This window comes from Myotis nattereri, assembly GCF_964212035.1.
Source record: "Myotis nattereri genome assembly, chromosome: 1".
Classification (NCBI taxonomy): Eukaryota; Metazoa; Chordata; class Mammalia; order Chiroptera; family Vespertilionidae; genus Myotis; species Myotis nattereri.
The window spans coordinates 150,201,757-150,222,466 of NC_138075.1; the positions used below are offsets into that span (position 1 = coordinate 150,201,757).

At 50.5% G+C, this 20,710-nt stretch overlaps 1 protein-coding gene and 1 pseudogene across 3 annotated transcripts in view; both read right to left on the reverse strand.

Moving 5' to 3' along the window:
* DIP2C (disco interacting protein 2 homolog C) overlaps positions 1-20,710 on the reverse strand; it is a 377,981-nt gene that overhangs the window by 225,433 nt on the left and 131,838 nt on the right. The window lies entirely within an intron of this gene.
* Positions 7,129-7,518, reverse strand: LOC308524238 (large ribosomal subunit protein eL37-like; annotated as a pseudogene). Its single transcript has one exon. The product of its transcript is annotated as a large ribosomal subunit protein eL37-like (transcript).

Consider the following 20,710-nt stretch of genomic DNA (forward strand, 5'->3'; position numbering starts at 1 on the left):
GGATGAACCTTGAGGTGACTACGCTGAGAGAAATTAGACAGTCACAAAAAGACAAATACTGTATGATTCTACTTGTATAAGGTATGCGGAGCAGTAAACATCAGAGACAGAAAATAGAGTGGTGGTTGCCAGGGGCTGTGGGGTGGGGAATGAGGATTTACTGTTTAATGGGTATTGAGTTTCAGTTTTACAAGATTAAATAAGTTATATGGGGCTAGAGATGGTTGCACACAGTGTGAATGTATTCAATATCATTGAACTGTACATTTGATGTTACACATCAAATTTACCACACACAAAAAATAAGAAATCCACTGTTGACCTTAATTTTACTCACATCAAAACCCACTGTGGTTCATATTTTAGATTCAGGTGTTGTTGTGGATACACACTGTGAGCTGGGGGTGCTGCACAGATGGAGACTGGATATTAACGGCCTCTCACAGCTAAGGCACGGCCACCATTTCCAGGTGCAGGACAGTTCTCCGTCACATGCTGCATTCCTCACCCAGCTGACACCCAACGTCAGCCTCCCAGAGTCCTCTCCTGTCCACGCATGTGACTCCACTCCCTGCTCACGGACCCACAACAAGGCTTCGTGAATATCCCAGGTCGGGAAACACAACGCTGACCCCTTCCCGTGGTGGGGCTGGGTGAGAAACAAGGCTCAGCTGCAAAAATGTCACTGGGGGTCTCATATGTGACACTACCACACAGCCCCCCACCCCCATGCCATCCCCCCACACAGTCTGCGCCACGTCCTGCACAGATCTAGTCAGCTGTGGTCCGCTTGCCGCACGGCCTATGTTTCAAAATGAACAGGGAACCTGATTAAAATACTGGAAACCCAGTCACAAATGTGGTTAACAGCTCCCGGGTGTGCACACCTGTCATGGGACACCTCTGTGAAGACCAACAGGAAGGAGTCGCACTGCCCTGAGGCGGGTCAGATCAGATTCTAAGCTCCCTGGCAGCCGGAGCAGGGCGACTCAATGCACAAGTGTCTTTGTGGCCTGCAACCCCTCTTCTGTCGTCACAGAAAGGCATTGCCCCATTTCCCAGGCCCCCTCACTCCCCGCCTCTGCTCCCTGCCCACCACAGCACACCCTCGGGTCTGCTGAGCATCCTCAGTGTCTACATACAATGCTGCTTAACTAAAACTTCAAGTCTTACTCATTTTAATTCCAACTTACAGAGCTGGAGTGCCGGGGTCCAACCCCAGCGGGTCCAGGGGTCCCCAAAGGTGTGGACGGAGTCGGTGAAGAAGGAAGGACACGGAGACAGTGTTCAGTTGATCAGCAGCCTAGCCAGGATCTCCAGCCAGGATCTCCAGCCAAGTTCTGGTCTCGATCTCCAGAGAGGTTCTGCTTAGGATCTCCAGCCAGGTTCTGTGTCCATGTTCTCTTGCTAGGTTCTCCAGATTCTCCAGCCAGGTTCTGTAGCCATGTTCCCTCGCTAGGTTCTCCAGCCAGGTTCTGTCCAGGTTCTCCAGCCAGGTTCAGTCACCAGGTTCTAGTCAGGTTCTCTTGCCAATTTCTGTAGTCAGGTTCAGTCCAGGATCTTTTGCCATGTTCTCTCGCTAGGTTCTGTCTCTAGGTTCTGAGGCCAGTTTCTGTCCAGGATCTTTTGCCATGTTCTCTCCAGCGAAGTTCTTCTGTCCCTAGAGAATGTTCTGTGTAGGTTCTGTGCCTAGGTTCTGTCTCTCTCTCTGTCTCCTGCTGTCTTGTTACATCTGTATTTATACCAGTTGATTCAATCCTATCAATCTCTATCACAAAGGTTAGGGCGTTTCTTATCTCCATTCCAGGGAGTAAAGATTATGTAGCTTAAGCATGGTTGTTCGTAGTTAAAGTGATTAATTACCCGCCTGGCACTTAGTTGAGGGGTTTTATTCCCTCCCTAACTTCAGGGGAAAATCCCTACCTGGGGAAACAACCTTTCTCAGAGAGACCTTGGTTAAAACACATAGTGACAAGAAGGTGCGCAAACATTTTAAGAACAGTATGCCATATATGCCAGGTCCTTTGAAACAGCAAGGATGGACCGGCTCCCGGCACTGGAGGACGACTTTATCCCAGAAGGAGGCAGACATGAAGGAGAGGGGAGAAAGAGGAAATCCTACCAATGCTTAGAGTTGGTCCAAAGACCAGTCACTGTCGCAACAAATCAGCATTCTCACTGTTAAGGTGTCTGCCCACTTATTTTCTTTTTTTTTCTTTAAAAGACACAGAAGTTATTTCTCAACACAGATGGACGACTACACTGTATTTTCCTCATGCTTAGGTATCAAATAGCTGACTACATACTCCAAAGGGAAATAATAGGAAAAGAGGGGAGAAATATGAGAAATGTAAACACTGACGAAAAGGGAAATGTTGACAAGTGTGTGGGTGGGGAAGAGCATTCTAGAGGCAACAGCTGGCCACTTAATTTCTTCCATTCCCTAGTCGTGTAGCCCGGGGCACGTCGCTTAATCTCTTCAGTTAAATCTTTTAAGATTTTTGTTGCTCTTCTTTTAAATTGGTAAGTTCTCGCTGAGAGGGAGAGAATGGGTTAGCCATATTTCCTTGCTAAGAAGTAAGTTCTTATTTACCACTCACTGCAGGGCTGGCCAGTTGTTATCCTGACACCCTGCCCTCGCCAACTATTCATTCTCTGTGATACGGGTGGCACTTCAGTATTGCGAAAGCTTTGCAAACGATGCCAGGCCCTTTGGTTCTTACCTTGAGAGACCCCTGTGGCTGAGGCTGGCATATCTGCCAGGCCAAGCGATAGCCACATACACATGAGAGCCCAGAAACTCCTGACCTGTTCCTGTGGTATTTCATTCCACGTGGAACTCTGCTGCCTGTGATTAGATATGACTTGTCACAATGGATTAGGAGGTGTTGGAAACTAATGCATTTCTCAGATATCAAGTGGGGTGTGAGATGAGCTTATTAGGTCTTTGGCTATTTGCTACAGGACGGATTCAAAATAGCTTTCGGGCTCCTGGGGACAAACATCTACCGATTCTGGCTTTACTTACAGAAGAATCACCAAGTGCCCATTTCACAATTGTTGTTCTTACCATAACCTGAGGCCAAGGAAAAGGAAAAAATAGCAGGGTGGCAGAGGCGTGACTCTGCGGTTGGCGGGGGCTGACCATTGTGCTTGAGGGGGCGGGAGAGGCAGAGAGTCCCTGTGGGTTCAAAATCATGGTAATAAGTAAATTAATAAAACGAGTGGCTTTTACTGTAACTGCACAGAAACAGAGCACTGTACGTGCTGGAAACTGAGCAATGGTCCCATGATCTGGAGCCCCATCCGAGGAAGCTGCCGTCCGCAAGCACGTCTGGGGTCAGGCGGCAGGAGCAGTGACAGCTGACAACAGCAGAGAGGCTGCTCCGACCGGCAGGCCTGGACCAAAGGAAGCCTGGCATTGCGGGAAGGCCATCCTGGTCTCATGTGCGATTTCTGGGGGATCAGGGTGCAACCAGGGTACACCCTCTGTGAGGACCGCAAGGTCTGTGAGCTTCAGGGGCACAGGACGTGCCGCAGGACCCAAGGCTCCGGAGGTCCCAGCGGCGAAGCCTCGGCTACCCTCCAATGGCAAGACGGAGTGTTTGGGAGGAAGCAGCGCACCATGGGACCGTCCCCGATAACTACGAGGGGCCACCCAAGTGTGTGGGCTCAACCAGAAGTCTGTGCTCAACCACGAGTGCCAAACGCTGTGACAGGATGTGAAGAATGGGCTGTAACTAGTTATAATTCCGTAACTTATTCTACAGACAGACTGGGTGAATACAGGGTTCCCCAAGACTCCCAAGGAGCAGCCCAGAACCGAAAGGCTGGAATGCAGATTATCGTCAATCCCTCTTAGTGCTGTGATTTCAGGGCTAAACGATGAAATGCACTTTTTAAAGCAGAAGGCAACCTGAGGCCATCTAGTGCATCCGCCTGTAGAAATAGCGTCTCTTTTGGAACATTCTTGTCCAAGGGCCAGTTCCCTACCTGCTCTCAGATCGAGAGCCTGGAATCTCACTGCTGGACAGACACTGCCTGCTGGCACCTTCCTGGGTCATGGCAGTCCTTTTCTGGCGGCCCCAGCATCTCCACCCCTTCTCAGAGGATGCCCCGGGCACCCCACCTCCCAGCCCCTCAGGCCCGATCAGACAGGCTAACACTTACTTCACTTCTGCTCGGGTGACCCACCACTGCATTTTCTAACTGGCTAACAAGTCAAAAGTCACTAAATTACATAGAGCAACCAATACAGTCAGGTTTTTCCTACTTAAAAGATCTCCCCATCTTTGCCCACTCAGCACTGACATTTCTTAACTAGGATGATTGGATGTACCATGTGAACTTGACCATGTAGATCTCCATGGGCTCCGACAGCTCAGAGAGATTTTTCTGATTAACTCTGTCGTTTCTATGTTGATAGTTAAGAAAGGGCCAGAACTGACCATCTCTCTCATATCTGCTAGTGGTAAATGCAGTACAATCCATGGCAGCTGAGGAGAGGGAGAGGTTTGAAAGGGTGGTGAAATAAAAAATGTCGTGAAATTCTGATGTTTAAGTCATATCATCAAAAATTGTAAGCAGCAATATAGTTACTTCCCTGAACATCTGGCCACTACATTTAACTGCAGGTGAAGTTACCGGATTCCCCAGGCCAAACCTGTCCCCTTCTAGCAGACTCTAGAGGCCTCCAGTGAGTCAATACTGCAATTGGCCGCAGGCAACTTTACCGAGCCACAGGGTTAATATTACATAAGGGAAGCATTCAAGTCCTTCAAAACAGACTCTTTCCCACAGGTTAGACAGACTCTTAAAATACTGTTTATGCCACCGTGTTCAGCATGCCTTCCCCTCTGCACCAGGCCAGAGATGCAACCATGTGGAATTACAAAATGCCACATTACAGAAGCCCAGAGAAACTGCAGCCTTGATACACTGCACACTTTAAATCCTTTCTAACAGTTAATACACCATGGAGTGCAAACTCACTTATTGTTTTTAGTAATTTTTAGAGAGAGAGGAAGGAAGAGGGAGAGAGAGAAACATCGATGTGAGATTGAAACATCAATTGGCTGCCTCCTGCACGCCCCCTTCTGGGGATCTAGCCAGCAACAGAGGCATGGGCCCCGAATGGGAGTCAAACCAGCAACCTTTCAGTGCACAAGACAATGCCCAGCCAACTGAGCCACACTAGCCAGGCCAAACCCACTTCTTTAGTGATCAATATGAAGAAGGAAGAGACATGTAACACTGACACGTTGCAGGAGAGATGGTAGTCACCCCTTTCCCGTACCATTCTCCTCTCTTGGGAGTAACAAAAACCTCACAATTTCACTGGGCACACGCTTCCCATAGACATTCAGACAATCCAGTGACGTCCCATGATCAGGAATGAACCCTGAGAACGTGAGAACTGCAGGCACAGCTCTGATGTCGACCCCTCCATGAGGACAGGCACGTCCCACCCCCTTCCTCTTTCCTGTGCTGGGCCTGGGGCTGGTGGCAGAGCAGTAAATGAGGGGACCCTGGACCCTGGCACATCCCAGTGACACTGACCAGCCTCACACCTACTGGACCTTCATGTGCAGAGAGAGACCTCTACCTAGAGTCTCAATTACAAAATAAAACAAAACAATAACAACAAAGAAAGCTTCCATTCATCACTTCTGAAAAACTCCAGAGAGAAATATGACATGGGTGTTTTGCTGATTGACAGTATCTCAACTATTTGGGAGTTTTGCCCTAACAAAGGAAACGGAAACCTGTCATTTAGGAGGCCCACTCCTGGTCCAATCTACCACTGAAGCACCATGTGGCTGTAGAGTTACTTCATGTCACAACGTTTCTGACCGGCTGGATGATTTTAAGTTATAATCCTTCCTGGTGGTGGGGAGGTGGGAGCCATGCCCACTGTTCCACCTGAAGCCCCTCAGAGTCTACACAAGGGATTACCCAGCAATGTGGTGACTCTACAAGTGACCACCAACATACCTTCACTGCCACTTCGAACTCGAGGCAGGCAGCTACCTACAGCCAGCTCATCACTCAAGCCTCCCTTCCGTCGTAGTGGGTTCCTGAGAACACGATCTGCTGCCTGAGGTCAGCACGCCATGAGCAGCCTGGCCCCTGGTAAAGCATTTGCCCCAGAACCACCCCACCCCTGGTAAGAGCCAGGACTGAAGAGAAGGCAAGCAAGGACATGATGAGAAGTGAGCTGAGAAGATCTAATGTGAAGGGCACCATCCCCTACATGATGGGCACTGCCAAACCCAAATTACTAGCCGTCGTTTGACCTAAATTCCTGGAGGGTCATTAAGAAACACTGAATCAATGTGTGGGGTTCCCCGTAGAATAGAAGAAACTTCACTATGAGGCCAGCACTTGGTGACAGCACTCAAATGACAGGCACCTCCGTGCATGCCCCACGGTTGTTTCTCTTACCTATTTTACCTTCAGTTAATGCTTTGAGTGACACGGGACATCTAAACACAAGTGGTAACAGTCAGAATAGCCCCACCACAGGACTTTACAGCTGATCACAATTCTCATTAAGGCTTTTATTCCTGTTAACGTATTAGCATTTTTAACTGCAAGGTAAAACGGTTTAGCCTGATAGAAACACTGGTGGCCGGTGTGGCCTGTGGTCACATGACTCACACCTCCCTCCCGCCTAGTAAGTTAGTGCTGACCAGAGCACCTGGGTTTGCTCCAGGAATCACTGGTGTTCACTCAGGAGGTGTGGCATCTTGAGTCCCACTTGCTACAGTGGTGTGTTCTTAGACCTAAAGTCCTTACTCAAAATACAAACTGTGTGAATATGTATTTTTTGTTTGTGCCATATTTTCACCATTTATCTCCCATTCCTCAAATAACATTTTCAGATGAATGGTATACTAGTTTCCTAGAGTCACCATAAAAATTACCACAAACTGAGTGGCTTAAGTCACAGAAATCTCGTCTCTCATAGTTCTGGAGGCCAGAAGTCAAAAACCAAGATGTTGGCAAGGCCATGCTCACTTCAGAGGCACTGGGCCCTGTCCCTCCTCCTTCTTCCAACATCTGGTGGCCCCTGGCATTCCTTGGCTTGTGGCTGCATCACTCTAATCTCTGCCTCCTCTTCCCACGGTCTTTTTCTCTGTGTTTCTGTGTCTCAAATTTCCCTCTTTCTTATTTTTTTTTTAAACCAGAACATTCACTGCATGAATAATAGCTGAAATCCTTAAGATGAACTGGATGCTGCAACAACTGCCCTCCTGGGTTTAGGTGTTGCTCCTTCGTGGAACCCATGCCTGAACCAGTGGTGCACAATTTTTAGCTGCCCCTTCCAACCAGTCCCAGTGGTGTTTTGTCGATTAGCCTTGGCAGCCTCCAGTCACACTTCCTCTCCAGCTTGGTGGGGGAGCCACACTTGCCACAGGTGGGCTTCTGAAGGTGGGGGGCTTTCGGGCCACAGAGGCAGCACAATGTATGCATCTCGTTGTGGCGCTTTCTGAATGACGTCATTCCCTTCGTCATTTTGCTTCTGTGACCAAGGCCAAAGAGGCCCTCTTCTTTCTTTAATAAGGACACCACAAACTGGATTTAGGACCCACCCTAAATCTAGGCTGATCATCTGCAAAAACCCTATGTCTCAATAAGGTAACATTCACAGGTGCCAAGACCTGAATTTATCTTTTGGGAGGACACAATTTAACCCATGACAGATACTGAAACACCTCATGGATGATGAATTCTGAAATTCTAATCCCAAGGAGCTGTGAAAACCCTGTGAGAGGCACTGGGGCAGGAGCTGAGCACTATTTGTGGAGGTCTAATCTATGACTCAGGTTTTACTAATTAACCACCCTCCCAGCATGGAGCTTCTACAGGGAGAGAAAAGGGAAAGAGTGTGAAATATGAAGCGGGAAGGTGAAGATCTGAAACTGTCTTCTCTGTGAGTGACCACGGTCCTATTTTCAATTCTCAAGTATTTCAAAGGCCCCATTTAAAAATCTTCAGTTAACGCATATCAATTTTTCATGCTTTGTTTTTCCCAGGATGTATTACACATGCCATTATTAAACCACTCATTTCGTAATAAGAGGAGATAATTTTAAGTATCTGGGTATCAACACGGAATCTTATTCAGCCTTTCATCCTGGGCACCAAGCATAACAGGCTTAGTCAGCCTTTATTAAACACCGGCCAGATGGCCTGGAAGAGCTCACTCACCCCCTTGTTTCAGTCTGATTGACCTCCATGGGGGGTCAGGGGGGTAGTGAGGAGGGAGCTTGGTCACCTGAATATCTCTCTCTCTCTCTCTCTCTGTCATCTGAATATCTCTCCCCCCCCCCTCTCTCTCTCACACACACACACACACACACACACACACACACACACAACTAGTCTAACTTAAGAACTTCAAATGTAAGTCTAGGAACCCCAGGATACCCAGAAAGGTATATAAACATATAAAGTTATGATTTACAAAAAAATTTTTTTTACAAAAAGATATATGTACCAACACGTCTACTAACAACCATATCAATACAGCACTGGGTAATATTTTGAAAATTTTGTTATTTAGAGATGCAAAGTAGCAAGTTGCTATTCACTTAAGTCTATGTGATTACTAATAAGAAAAGTTCTCCTGTCTGTTCATCATCTATATTTACCTCAGTTGTGGAGTGTAGTCATGTGCTTCCTTAAAGTCAAGGCTTCCTTAAAGCCTACACCTCCACGCTCTCCTGCTCCTACCAGTCCTCCCTCAGACGCTCACCATCTCTCAAAAACGTATCGTTCTCCCTTTCTTCTCCTGGGAGCACAGCGTAGACAGCAGCCAATTCCTCGGGTTCCTACCTCTAATACTGGAAAGCAAACCCCCAAATCAACAGCATCATCAGGAGCAGCTCATCCCACCATCAGCCGCCAAAGTCACCTCAACATTTCGGTAATTCCCAAACCACCCACTGCCAACAACCAGGCTCGGGAAATGCAAGGCAATTCTAATATTTTAATTAAAAGCAATAAAAAAAAAAGTTGTGAAAACGCTCCAAAGCCAAAGAACATTTTAAAACAATCTGTCTGGGGATGTGGGGTGTTCAAATCCGGTCCCTCTCAATAGCACAGATAACCAAATACCGCTTATTTTTAAAGTTGGAATTTTTCTGCAAACCATTTAAAAACCATTGTGAGCTTCAAGGTTAACTATATTACAGGCAATTACTAGAATGTGTCCCTATTTCTAAAAACAAAACGAAATGTCTGTGCCAAAAAATGCCCAAAAAGAAAAGAAAACCTGTGCTGACAGCCCGCAGGAAGAGGCTGGCTATGTAGGCAAACCTTCCCCAGGAATACGCATCAATAAGCTGTAATTAAACTATAGCTTAACATAATTCACTTTCATCCTAATTTATCTGAAAAGCAGTGGGGACAGATTTGAAGGGACATGCAAGGAGGATGAAGTCAAAAAGGGAGTTCATACCAATACGTGAGTTTTCAAAAAGCCACCGCTGCTTCCTCACCAACGGGAGAGACGAACTTCCCAGGTGACAGGAAGGAAACCAGAGAACACGGTTTCCCTGAGAAAGCCCTTGTTGCAGTGCCCCCGGCAGTCCCGGATCTGTCTCCCGCGTCAACAGTGTTTGCATGGCACAGACCCAGGGACGGCTCTTCTTCCAGCCTCCGACCACCCTCCACCGTCTTTTCCAGTCACCACCTTCAGAGCCACCTCAGCCATCCTCCGCCTCCGTGACCAGCCAACACCGTTTTGGTTTTTTTACCTTAACTCTTCATTGCCGAACAACCATGAGTTGCCAAATTTGTCAGAATTATTTCACCGAGATGGAGGCTCCCATCAACCGCCTGGCCAACCTGCACCTGCATGTCTCCTACACCTACCTCTCTCTTGGCTTCTATTTCGACCACAATGATGTGGCTCTCGAGGGCGTGGGCCAGAGTGTCCACAAGTTGGCCAAGGAGGCGCACAAGGGCTCTGAGCATCTCTTAAAGATGCAAAACCAGCAAGGTGGCCACAGTCTCTTCCGGGACATGGTGCAGTCTTCCCAAGGTGAGTGGGGCGAAACTCAGAAGGCCATGGAAGCAGCTGTAGCCTTGGATGGAGGGGAACCGGAACCAGGCCCTTTTGGATCTGCATGCCCTGGGTTCTACCCAGACCCTCATCTCTGTGACTTCCTAGAGAACCATTTCCTGGATGAGGAGGTGAAACTCATCACGAAGATGGGCAACACGTGACTCCCCTCACAGGCTGGCCGGCCCCAGGGTGGATTGCGTGAGTTTCTCTTCGAAAGGCTCACCCTCAAACACGACTAGGAGCCTCTGGAGCCCAGAGGCCTTTGAGGGGCTCCTCTGCATCCCCCGGTGTCTGGCTTTTGCCTGAGCCTCTCCCCGAAACCACCAGCCACCCTTTTAACCACCCTGGAGCCCTCTCCCATGCATTGGACCAAATGGAAAGAATAAGTCTTTCTGAAGAGAAAACAGAGTTGTCATCCTCCAGTGGCCAGGGCCACTTCCACCTGGTTCTCAGCCATGTCAGCCCAGTGTGGTCGTCAAACCCCACCAGCGAGCTCCCTGGCCCGGTGGGTCAGAGCAGGTCCGTGCTGTTAGGAGCGCCGGGACCGCGGTCTGTGGAAAGCACAGCTGTCCCTGGTCGTGGAAAGGCCATGAACACAGTTCCCACGGGGGCAGCCAGGACTGGAACGCTCTGGAAGGGAGCGCCAGCTCCATGACGCAGACAGGCCATCGCCCGCATTCCTGGGCTGAGGCAGGTGGGCACGGGGACGCTGGGGCCTGTACTTCTCTGAAGACCTGCGTGTCCTGACAAGCTAAGCGCGCACTGTCCGCAGCGGGAGCTGTTCTGGTGCTCACTCACCGCCAGGAGGGGCGGGCCGCAAGCTCCACACACGCCCTCCGCACGCCCTGGCGGCCACAGTAACCAATTGCACACGCACAGGCACCTGACCAGGTTCCTGAGCGCTCTGCTCATGCTCCTGCCCACACAGCGCAAGCTGCTGCACATAAAAACCTACCCCCAAGGTTCTCGGGGGTCACGTTTCCCATGTGCCCGGATGTCAGCACACGTGCCTTCGCCAGGTCTGCGCTCCTTCCGAAACGAATACCGTGCAGGTGTCCTCACTTATTTCCGTGGGGAAGTCGATGCAGAGTGCTGGGAGATGGGCAACCCCGGTGGTAACTTTTCAGGAGAGACCAAGGGTTAAATCCAAGTGCAACCCTTGCTGCCATGCTGAGGAAACTAAAGCACTGCGGCTGCATTTCCTGCCGCTCTGCTAAAGACCATTTGGGGAAAAAGAAATTTTCTTTTGCATGGTTGTCAGCTCACGTTTCCGTGTCCTTTTCCCTCTGTGTGAAGGACAGCAGTAAGCCGTACCCAAGGCAGAAATTAACAATATGGGCCATAACATAGTGTGACTTGCTGAATCGAAGAGGCTCAAATATACAGTGTAAGGTGCTATGAGGATGGAGCGACTTTCATGATTTTTTTGGACGTAAGTTACACGGTAACCAAGTTTTAGATGCAATATTTTCCACATTCTAAAATACCAACATTAAAAGAAGTTCATTCATGTATTTTTTAATTGACACAACTGACAAAACACAATGTCCCTCCTTTTAAAGTGCTCATTTCAGTGATTTTCAGTATATTCTCAATGAGCTAATTTTTTGCACATTTCTAACATCTGGGTTAATAAAACATTGCAGGATTCTCATATCTGCTTCTATATCAGTCTGATGCAATAACTGTGTAGATTTGGTTGAAATATGTGAAGAAAGTCTAGCCTCAACTGATACAAAATTGGAAAAGGAAGAAGTATTTAAGTTGTTTTGTGTGTGTGTGTTGTTTTTTTTTCAGATAATGTTTGGTATTCTCCTTTGATCTTATGCCAGATTTAGTAACTGGTACTTCCTTAAAGGTTGTTTGGAATTTGCAATCTTATCAGTCAACCTTTCGTGTTAAATTCCTTTCAAATTCATTGGTCATCTTGCAACTTTGAGTGGCTCTTTTATCAACATGATTTTGCAACCATACTTGGGTCATTTAGAAATGGTGGCTCACTAAGTTATGCACGTCTTTCAAGCGCTGACACAGTTCATCACATAACATCCAAAAAATCACATCTAGTAGAAACAGCACTGATCACCACAGAAATGGTGATGGATGCAAGGTTTCCAAAATTTTAATATTCACTTGAAAGCTCAAATTTTATCATTGTGGACAAGTAATAGAAATTCATTTTTCTTAAAATGAAAGTCAATTTGATTTTGAGGAAACATCTACAAATACCTAAGTCTGGATAGCCACAGTTTATAAGTCACCCCTTTACATAAAAGTAGGCTGTTCTCGGGGAAAAGTGGTCAGTTGAGCTCATCAGAGTGCTTTTGCCTCTGTGTGTGTCAGAACACCTTACACATACTTCCCACTTCATAGCTCAGAATATTAAAGAGAAGGCACCTGGGTGTTAAGATTTAGTAAAACCAAAATGTTTATTGATTCATCAAGTACATTTCCAAGTGAATCTGCTCTCCCTCTTCCCCTCCCCACTACCCTCCCACCCCCCCCCCCCGCCCCCCCAGCCAGGTCCTTAGTCTGCGGTCCAAGTCGGCTACTGGAGCTCCGGCCAACAAGGAGAACAGATGCCCACACTACCAGCACAGGCAAACAACACTCCTTCCTATTAGCCAAATCTCTGTCACATGGTCATAGTAGGTGGGACAGGGAAACAGCTGTTTTGTGGCTGGACTGCAGACCCCAACCAATATCAGGGTTCTTGTCACAAAGGAAGGGAGGGTGTTGAAAGCAGGGAGCGGTCTTGGCCCACGACCTGCCACTGGGCACTTCCACACAGATTATCCCATCTGAGCCTCATAGTAACCCTCGAGGTGACCTGAGGCGTTATTTTCACCATTTTATATCTATGGAAACTGATCCAGAGAGTAGAGAACGATCATATGCTCTACCAGCAGGCTCCCAGAAAAACTTCCTTTTTTTATTTGTTGATTGATTTGAGAGAGAGAGAGAGAGAGAGGAAAAAAGGGGGAGGGGGAGAGAGAGAAACATTGGTTCGTGGTTCCACTTATTTATGTATTCATTGGTAGATTCTTGTATGTGCCCTGACTGGGGATAAAACCCACAACTTTGGCACGTGGAGAGCGGCTACAGTGTTTGGACAGGTTCAAGCCTCGGACTGATGAGCGGGCACAGTCCTCTCATGGCTACGCGCAAGTCCCAGCTTGGAGGGCAGAGCCCTCCCAGCACAATTATAGCCAACAGCTGTAGTTGTAAGCTTGAACCTATGGTCCGAACACGTGGCCCCACATGTCTGAGTAATATGGGCTTGTTAGAGTTCAGGTGCATGTAACTGAGTAGGATGGAAACCCATGAGAATGTCGTAAACATCTTGACCACACCCTTACTTTGCCTCATGGAATCTGGCTATAAAATAAAGATATGGGTTGTAGTCTGTGGCTCTGTCTCTCCAACCGGGAGCAGCGTCCCACCCAGACCCAGCTCATTCTCTTGTCTGTCTTTTCTCCATCCTTCACCGCCCCCTCTCAGGGTCACTAAACCTGGCTGAGCTGGCGTGGCACATAAGGCGCCCTGGGAGTGAGTATGCCATGGCTGTGCCGACTCGCCACAATGACATATCGGGGTGACGCTCTAACCAACTGACCTATCGGGCCAGGGCTGAGAAATACTTTCAACGTTATAAAAATCTCACATTTACATGACATCTAACATATGTATATATGACACAAATAAAATATACATATTTACACAGGCCACTCTGTTCTGCAGGGATGTCCATACCCCACCCGGTTCCTCCCCTTTTCTCTCTCCTTCCCCTTGTTCCTCTCCTTCCCCAAATGAACCACACACACCCCTCCCTGAAGAACCCCACACCTTGTACCTGCCTGCTTTGCTTCTGCAGCTCCCCAGACCTGGCACAGCCCTGCCTTTCATTTCCCCTGCAGATACCTGCTCTCCCTTCACATTCAGCTCCAAGCCACCCTGGCAGGAAGGCCTCTCTCCATCAGAACTGTCGATGTATCGCCAGCGCCTGCAGGATGCTTTGCGACTGTAATTTACAAAGTGCTATCACGCCTGCTCCTGTGACCATGCCCAGGGCCCGCCCATGAGGAACAGAGGTGGTGAGTGGCCCCTCCTCCCCGCTGCACCCATGGGCTTCCACGGTTCCCGGAGCAGCTTTCACTCCAGGGCACACGTGTGAGTCCCTGCTCCCCACTGGCTGCACAGACTCAGGGACTCCGAGCATGACTTATGGATGACACTTTAATTAAAATGTTATATCCGACTTTACAGAAACGTAGCAATTTAGACCTTTGTGTACATTAAAGCACAGGACAAATATAGCACTTCCGGGACCAGAGAACAGCACGCTGGTGGGGGAAACACAGCTCTTCTCATCCCCCAGAATGTGAGCAAGAAAGAATATTTAAAATTAGAAAGAGAGGTCCTTACGGTTCATTGGTCCAATCCCCACCCAGCTGTGAATGGGGAACGAAGGAGTGTAAATTCTACTTCATCAGAGTTAACAACAAAAACTGTTCCCAATGACCTTCTGCTCATCAAGGACCCTGCAAGCAATGGCTTTAGCAACCCCCACATCAAAGCCCATCTTTGTCCAATTCCATCACAGTGTGTGGTTTTCACTCTTTCAGTACTGCCCCCACTCCCGAAGAGCCTTCTTAGGCTTCCTGTTGCCCACCCCTGGGAATGTGGACACCACATACGCTGTGTATCGGTCGGCTCCCGAGGCATTTGGAGGGGCACAAACCAGTGCCGATCTCGATGCCCCAGGACAAGTCCCCTGTTGAGAACGCATGATGCACACATATGGGTAAAAACCCTAGAAAAGGAACGGTCTGTGCTTGTAGGCAGGCAAGACGTGGCACATGGAAAGGAAAAGGAAAGAGTAAAAGATACCCAACACCAAAGGAAAGGCGGCGTGTGCCCCTGTGAGCCCGCCAGGGACTGCCCCAGGGCGCAGTGGAGGCAGCCCTGCCCGCGCTCACGGCATCACCCTTCACTCTGTTCCTCTCCCTGGCCCCAAGGCTCACAGCCATTAAAACTAAATACCTGTGGCCCTAACCGGTTTGGCTCAGTGGATAGAGCGTCAGCCTGCGGACTCAAGAATCCCAGGTTCGATTCCGGTCAAGGGCATGTGCCTTGGTTGCGGGCACATCCCCAGTGGGAAGTGTGCAGGAGGCAGCTGGTCGATGTTTCTCTCTCATCGATGTTTCTAACTCTCTATCCCTCTCCCTTCCTCTCTGTAAAAAATCAATAAAATATATTTTTTTAAAAAAATTGGATGCTCCCTTTTAAAAAAAAAACACAAAAAACTAAATACCTGTGAGTGACACATCACGGATACATGCCCTGGGTAGGTAAACATCGACTGGGGTGCATGCTACTTAGAAAGGGGCCCACACTGTCAGATCGCCATTGTGGCCTTATCCGCACAAAAGATTTGTCTTCCAGAACCGTGCTGTCCCACTCCATAGCCAGGAACCACACGGGGCCACTTGATGTTCACTGAAATGAAATAAGATTAAAAGTCTGGTTCCTCATGCCATTGCAACTGCCCAGGAGCCACTGGGGATAGCCCGGCTACAGCCGTGGGAAGTTCCAGGGAGCAGGGCAGTTCCGGACCTTCTAATAGCGACACAGTGAAGCTACTAATACTTTCTTTCCTGTAGATGTTACCTTCTTTCCATTTTAAATAATCAGGCCCTTAAGACAATGAGATCCGTATTGACTTTGTCTCCTGAAAGTCTTTGCTCTTTGCTTACAACAAACAGAGGCAGAAAGTCTCCACTCCCAGCTGAGGGATGAAGAAACCCCAGTCCCTCCCCCTGCAAGTTTAAAGATCCCCTTAAAATTCAGGGGAATGGCCAGAGGAGCAACGGACAGCCACAGGGCATCTGGCGACAGGAAAGGAAGACACCCAGGTCCTGGCCTTCAACTCACTCCTGGCTTCTCCCGTCCCTGGTGACAGTCATGGCTCAGGGGCCCTCTTCCCTCTGCCCCTTGGACACACAGGCTCACCTCCACCCCTTCCACCTCCTCAAAAGCCGCCGCCCCCACCAGCACCGCCACCAGCACCAATGCCACTGCAGGGCTCCCACCAGGAGCCTGGGCTTGCATTACTTAAGGAGTTCTTCCAGGGAAGGAGACCTTGGTTCCTAGCCCGTCCCCAGAGCTCTGCCTCCTGTAGGGTCCTGCCCCAGTGCAGGTTCAGTTTAAGGAAACCCTCCCGCCACCAGGAGAGAACACTCTCAGGTCCCAAGGGATCAGCCCGACATCCACCCGGAGTATCTGCCGAGCCCACAGCTCGTGCCAAAGGGAATGGAGCCCCTGCCGAGCACTCCTGCGGACTTCTGTCTTTTCCAGGACATTCCACATGTCACCTGTCGAGTTCAGTGCCCGCGGGTCAGGAGCACCTCCTGGGAGGCATGCGGGTGCCTGTCTTGTGTGGGCGACAGAGAAACGTCAGTGCAGGCTCGTCCAACAGTCTCTGCCATGAGTGTGGACAGACTCCAGATCCGGGCAGCCGGCCAGAATCACCCTCTCTCCATCCAGAACCGTGCCCTCTCCGTCCAGAACCGTCCTCTCTCTGTCCAGAACCGTCCTCTCTCCGTCCAGAATCGTCCTCTCTCCGTCCAGAATCGTCCTCTCTCCGTCCAGAACCGTCCCCTCTCCGTCCAGAACCGTCCCCTCTCCGTCCAGAATCGTCCTCTCTCTGTCCAGAACCCTCCTCTCTCCGTCCAGAATCATCCTCTCTCCGTCCAGAACCGTCCTCTCTCCATCCAGAATCATCCTCTCTCCGTCCAGAACCGTCCCCTCTCCGTCCAGAATCGTCCTCTCTCTGTCCAGAACCGTCCTCTCTCCAGCCAGAACCGTCCTCTCTCCACCCAGAACCGTCCCCTCTCCGTCCAGAATCGTCCCATTCGGCCAGAATCATCCTCTCTCCGTCCATCCCGCAACAGAGTCAATAGAAACACAGAGCCACGTTCGTGCTCTCAGCGGAGCAATGATGGGTCAACTCTGGTTTCTCCAGCCCAGGGTTCGGGCTCCCCTCACAGACCACCCGACGACGCGCAGGTCTCCGCACCTCCGCCCTTTCACCCACACACGAGGGTGACACACAGGAACACCCCCTCCCAGGAAGGGTGTCCCTGCCAGGTCCCTCAAAGTTGCTGCTGAGCTGCCTGTGCCTGAGAACAGCCGCGCGTGGGAATGAGGAGAGAGAGGGCCTCTCACCTCTTAGGAGAACAGCTCCGCCTACAACCTGGGGAACAGTGCTCTGCGTCTGGGGTGGTCCCGTTGCTATGGCGATACACATTCTGTGTCATTGACAAACAGCAGCTCTATAAAGACCAAGAACTAAAACTGTAACTAACTTTATATGCTATCCCTACTTTCTATCCAGTATTCAGAAAGAAAGCATCATGAAGTTCTAGTTGAAAAAATTCTTCTACAATCTGTCACATGAAGGGAGTAGAAATTTAGCTGGGACTTTAATAAGATCTGTGCAGCGGAACAGATGGGCTATTATTTTAAGGAACAGTGCTTGCTGCCTTTTCAGAAACATAGTAAAGAAACTGCCAAGTGAAAGGGTTGTTTATGCTTTTGCTTTAGAAACGGAGGGGAAAGTCCTTCCTTATTATTCTGATACATACTAAGTAACTAGATATACTGATAGTAAGTATTCAACAAGTAAATTATGACACGTGGTTCACTTCATTCCTTAAATGTGACTTCGAAAGAGGCGACAAAACATCCTGAATCCGCCGGGCTCCAGCTGGTCTGGGGACAGAGGTCGTGGGGATGTTGTGCAGAATCGTCCGCAGGTCTGGCCTGGACGCAGGCGAGAAGCCACGCGCACTGCCATCACAGGGGAAGCCCGCGTTTGCTGCTTTACGGGTGGTGTTTGCCTCCGACACAGAGCGAGGGCCATTTTCCAGCAGAGGGCTTGGTGCTACTCAATGAACCTTCCCACAGGTGGTGTTTGCTTGGCCCCAGCCCCTTGAGCCGGGGGCCCAGGAAGGCCTGGCCAGGGGCCTCCCTCACAGGCACGTCCAGACTCCCAGAGCCCCTCTGAGGGCTGTGGGCTGGGGACCGGGAGCTGCAAACCGCTGCCTCTCTCCTCCCCTCCGTCCTGCTCTGGCTCCTTGCGGAACCCACAAGGACAGCTGGACACCCGGCCCCAAGGCCCCGGCCCAGAGCAGTGTGCGAAGCAGCGCTTGTGTTTCTGGCGGGACTGGGACTTGCTTCCTCCAGTATCTGCTTAGTGAACCACAAACCACAAACCACCCACTTCAGTCGTGCAATCAACTACTTAACCACCCTGTGCGGAGGCCCCGCTTATCAGAGGACGACGAAAGTTCGAAGTGCGGCACCCAATGTACCCCTCACAGAGATTCCAGGTCGCCACTTCCATTCTTCACGTACATCTAAAGGAGCATCTCCTGACCACGTGCACTGGATGCTGTGCAAGTGATGAGCAGGATTCGTCCACAGCCTGAGAAATACACACACAGGTACACACACGCCGGAAACGACAGCACGGCGGAGGGACAAGAGGCCTCAGACGGGGGCTTATGAAGAGCCCTGAGGAGGCGCCCACTCCATCTGTGGTGGGTCAGTGTTTCTTGGAGAAAGTGGCGGCAGGTCTGTCCTCCTGCCCGTCCCCCTGCTGCCAGGTGAGGGGACAGGTGGTTCTAGAACCAGGCCCGGTGCCAGGTCAGTCCCTTTCCTCTCCAGGACAGAGACAGGCCTTTGGGGAGAGATCGCCAGGTTGACTGGCGGTGGGTAGAGGGCCTTTCGCTGAAGAACCTGCCCCTGCAGAAGGCAGGACCAACAGGAACCTGCAGGAAACCCAGCCTTCCTGATCCCCTGAAACTGCGCAGTGGGGTGGCAGCCTAGGGGGCGCAGAGGTGACATGCGAGCGCCCGGAGCACACGCCGCACCACGATGCCGGGACAGCGGGCAGGTGGGGGCAGGGGGACCTGCTGAGGTAACGGCTTCCCCCTTGCTAACTGCACAGCCAGACAAACCACTTCGTCTTTAGAACCAGGTCACCACTGCCCGGCAGGGCTGCAATGGGAAAGCAGAGAAGAATGAGGAGACATTGGGGTCCTGCGACAGAGAACTCCTCGGTCATCGGGCAGTCTGGGCGACCGCCAGGCCCCGCGTGGTCCGGACAAGCCTCGCCCTGGAGAAATGATCTCGCAGACGTGAGGAGCTGGCCGGGGCAGTGACAGGAGCAAGAAGACAGAGAGGGTGGAGGAGGCAGACTCAGGAGATTCTGGCGACTCAAAGGCCATGTTTTTCCTGAGCGTCTCGCACAGACCACCTGGCCGCGGCTTAGGGCGCAGACCCCTGGGACCTGCTCAGACCTGCCAAGTCCTCGTGTCTGAAGCGGGGCCCTGAGCTCCACAGAAATCCCTCGTCCTGTTAACCAGACCACTGCACAGGCGCTGGCCCGAGGGCTCCGCGCGGGTCCCTCACACAGAGTCATCAGCCTCTGGGTAAGGAGAGGACAGCCTTCCCACGCGACCCCACGCGACGGGAACGGCCAGCGGGCCAGGAACTCAGGCTGAAACCCCTGTGCCCTCCTCGTCCTCAGATGTGGTTTCGCCTTCCTTCCAGCCCAGGGCTGGAGGTCAATGAATCCTCTGTTATCTTTTATAATGAATGCTGCTCATAAGCTGTATTTTTTAAATATTTTTAAACTGATTTCAGAGAGGAAGGGAAAGGGAGAGAGAGATAGAAACATCAATGATGAGAGAGAATCATTGACTGGCTGCCTCCTGCATCCCCCACACTGGGGACTGAGCCTGCAAACTCGGGCATGTGCCTGACCAGGAATCGACCTGTGACCTCCTGGTTCATAGGTCGGCACTCAACCACTGAGCCACACCGGCCGAGCTCATGAGCTGTGTTTGAGTAACAGTTATGCCTGGTTTTGCCAATGAGATCCAGTGACGGCAGCTCTTCGATGCCTCACGGAGATGAACCAGTCACAGCCGGGGCCTCCTGACCCCGAGGGCACGTGGTGACAAGGCCCTATGGGCAGGTCACTGGCGTGTACACGATGAGTGACAGATCTGATTTACCAGGCTTTCATTCACAGAGAAGTACTCCCACCCCAGAGTACAAGGCGGAATTCACCGCTGGGAACCTGTAAGAGCAGCACGTTTCTTTAAAGGACAAAGAACGCCTTCTAAGGAAGTGGACTTGTGACTGGACGCACAGGGTTTGAACACGGGTGGCATGATGCCAGCCCTGCAGATCCCTCCCTCAACTCTCGGCACCAGGGAGGGGGGGGACAGAGGCGCCAAACTCCGTGCTGGCGAGCTTGTCATGCCGGACACATGGAAATGGGCCTCCGGAGCCCGGGCGGACCGTCCTCTCCTGTGCGAGGCACGGCCACCGGATCGCTGGAGGGAAGTAAACTGATCTGGCCCAACGGCCTTTCCCCAGAACTAGGTGTGCACAGGGCACTATCCTGTGTGCTACTCAGTGAGCACGAACAGACTGAGTACTTACACTGTTTCCTGCTGGGAGCCGGTCCATCCTTGCTGCTTGACACAGTCGCTACAGGGAAGAAACATCTGCACAGCATGTGTTTTAAGGGACCTGGTGTATATGGCATACTGTTCTTAA